Consider the following 3,533-nt stretch of genomic DNA (forward strand, 5'->3'; position numbering starts at 1 on the left):
TTTAAAAGTGTACTGATCATAGCACTTAACTGTACTCATTCACACATGTCTGTGTGTCTTTATCCTGTAATGGGGCTCTAGGGGCAGGCATTTCTGTTTTACTGATTTGTCTTTCCAGGCCTAGCATCTAGAAGGGGGTATGCCTGCCCCATGGTCAGTGGGTGAAGTTTAAGTCAATCCTCCAGACTGGAGGTGGGAGAGGGCTCTAATAGGCGGCCTTTGTAGATTTAGGACCCTGGGACTGAGGAGAGAAAGAAAGCCAAAGAAAGGCATTGGTTCATTCAGGAGGCTCTGCATTGTTTGTGACGTGTTTCAAGTAGTCCTCTTCTATGAGAACAAGGTAGTTCATTGCTTAGCTAATTTCTTCTTCAGCCACAATGTGTTGGGATCCTATGTCTGTGCTGAATGTATGGGATGGGATTCCAAGGGACAGGAGGGGGAGCCTGATGTCAGTGGACCGTTAACATGTTGTATGCCAGTGACAGGAAAGGTTAGAGATGTTAAAGTTTAAGCTGCTGATTGGCATGCAGAAAAATTAGTAAACACACAATGAAGGAATGGAAGAAGATGAGGTAAGTTCCTTAGACAGTTCAACGTCTCTTTGTCTGTTGTAGCACTCTCAGTGCCCCAGCCCCACGGGCCTCCTGGCTCCAAATGGACTGTGCTGGAATGGAACTCCATTCCTCAGACTGAGGAAGACACCTCTGGTTGGGGGTGGCTGGCTGCTCTCAACTCCACTGTTTCAGCACAGCAGGGTCACAGGCTACATCCTTTCTTTCCTTTTTACTTAGGTGTCCTCTGGAAGCCCCATTTTCATCCTTAATTCTCTTTCTTCTGTCAAGAGCTAAATTCCATCTAGCATGGTAGCTCATGCCTGTAATTCTAGCTACTCAGAAGGTTGAGATCTGAGGATTAGTTCAAAGCCAGGCCGGGTAAGAGTTCATGAGATACTGACGAGGCTTTTATCTTCAATTAACCAGCAAAAACGCTGAGTTGGAGCTGTGCCTCAAGTGGTAGAACGCCAGCCTTGAATGAAACAGAGTGACCAAGTTCAAGAGAGGGACACAGAGGGACCTAGAGAGAGTGATGACCCCTGTTAGTGAATTTTAGCCATCTTAGCTTTCCCTATCTTTAAAAATTACCCATCTCTTTTTTTTTCTCCCCCTCTGCTGTGACATTGTCAAGCTGAGGTCAAGGAGGCTATGCCCACTGAATCTGCATCTCTCCACATCTCAGGTGGCTATGGAACAACAAGGGCCAGATCACTTCTGATAGCTGTGCCTCCATCTAATGGGCCAGTGAGGGGTCTTTCATCCAGGATTCCAGATCATTAACAATAATCAGCAGCTTTCCTTTGAGCTCTTTTCACTGGATTGGTGGGGAGAATTACCCAGTGGGAGAGGAGGAGGAGGAGCTGCAGCTCTGGGTTCCTCCTGGATAATTGCCTCCCCTTGTTTCCAGCTAGACAAGATAGATTGATTTTGGAATAAACCTCCACCTATGACTGGCCTCGTTTGGTTAACTGCCCACTAGCCTTTTGTTCTAGCGCCAGTTATTATTACTCAGCCTAAAGAGATGTCTGGCTGCCCCAGCTTTCCGTTTGCCCCACTTTCGACTGGTCTAATTATTCCTCTGGGTCTCCACAGCTTGGGCTGAAACCATTTAAAGTACAAGTGGGCTTGGCATCTGCTGTGGCCCTTCTGCTTGTTTGTGTTTCTTATTTCCCTTGGTAGAGTAGTACTTTATTAAGTTCAAGAAGCCTGCATGGACCACCTGAGTGCCTATGGCTGGAATCTTAGATATTCAAGAGGCTGAGATCTGAGGATCATGATTCAAAGCCAATCCTGGGCAGGAATGAGAATCTTATTTCCTATAGCCACCAAAAAGCTGGAAGTGCAGCTGTGGCTCAAGTGGTAGGGCACCTACCTTGAGAGAAAAAGCCAAGGGACAGTGCCCATTCCCTGAGTTCAGACCCCAATACCAACAAATAAATACTGCTTGAAACAAGTGAGAGATGGATCTATAGCTTGTGCTTGAGCTCCTTTTCTACCCCCATCCTTCTTCTCCCCACCACAGTATCTAATGAATGCTCCCCTCCCAGTTTCTCTCATTGATACAGTGTGGTGTGGTTGGAATCACCAGAGCATGGTGATCTTCAAGATCTAACTTGAAGGATCCCATGCAGAGCTCCAACCTGTAGCTCTGCAACGTGCACCACATCCATGGTAACCCAGCTGTCAGACTCAACCACCGAGCTCAGGAATGTCCATCAGAGAGTGCCATATCTTTCCTACTAAGCTTCCTACCTGAATCAACTAGTTAAAGAGTCCATTCTTTCTTGGGGCCAACTGCAGTGAGCATTTCTGCATCTGGCAGCCTTCCCAAACAGCAGTCTTTCATTGTCATTCTCATGGTGCATCACCTTCATTGTTGATCGAACTTCCTTCCCCTCTCTTTCCCTCCTCTTCCCTTTTCTTTTCCCCTTCCCTCTCTGTCCTTTTTCCCCTTCCTCCCTCACTCCTTCCCCCCTATTCTTCTTCCTTCCTTCCCTCCCTTTTTTTCCCTCTGTATATTGGCCTCCTCCCCCTTCCTCCTTTTTTTTTCTGCCAGTCCTGGGGCTGGAGCTTGAACTCAGGGCCTGGGCACTGTCCCTGAGTTTCTTTTGCTCAAGGCTAGCACTCTACCACTTGAGCCACAGCACCATTTCCAGCTTTTCTGTTTATGTGGTACTAAGGAATAGAACCCAGGGCTTCATGCATGCTAGGCAAGTACTCTGCTACTAAGCCACATTGCCAGCCCCTCCTTTTTCCCTTTTGTGCTGATCATCAGACCCAAGGCCTCTGTGGGCCCTTTGCACTACCAGCAACCAGTGTGACATTTTCTGAATCTTCTTTAGAGTTATCTTTCTTGAAATGTAAAGCACTAAGCTGCCTGCAGTCCTCTGCAGGCTGATGTGAAGGGGAGCCCCAGCCTCAGGTGCCATGTTTTAAACCCATGCTGCACTACCAAGTGGGGTAGCTAAGGGTCTAGGGGCCCTGAGGTGCATGCTGACATCTGTTGTTGTTTTTTCCCCCTCATTTGAATTTGTTCATAGTGTCACCAAAAGGTAGTAGGTACTTTGGACCCAGTCTCACCTCTTCCCTGCCCCCCACCCCATTAAAACTGAGGTTTGGGTGACTCCAGGTCCAAGACTCCTCACCAGTCTAAGCAGTAATATGAGACTTGCTACATGTCCACCCAGCTCCCGAATCCCTGCATCAGGCCCCCTTTCCTCCCCATGCTCCCCTTTCTTCTTTTTCTTTTTCTTTGTTTTTGGGCGTAGATCCTAGGGCTTGGACCTAGGACCTCTTACGCTTGCTGGTTTTGTTGCTTAAAGCTGAGGTTCTACCACTTGAACCACATCTTCACTTCTGTGTTGTGTTTTGTTTTGTTTTTATGGATTAATTGCTGATAAAAGCCTTTCAGGTTTGTCTGCCTGAGCTGGCTTCAAATTGTGGTTCTCAGATCTCTTCCTCCTGAGTAGCTAGGATGGC

Source organism: Perognathus longimembris, chromosome 1, assembly GCF_023159225.1.
Source record: "Perognathus longimembris pacificus isolate PPM17 chromosome 1, ASM2315922v1, whole genome shotgun sequence".
Taxonomy (NCBI): domain Eukaryota; kingdom Metazoa; phylum Chordata; class Mammalia; order Rodentia; family Heteromyidae; genus Perognathus; species Perognathus longimembris.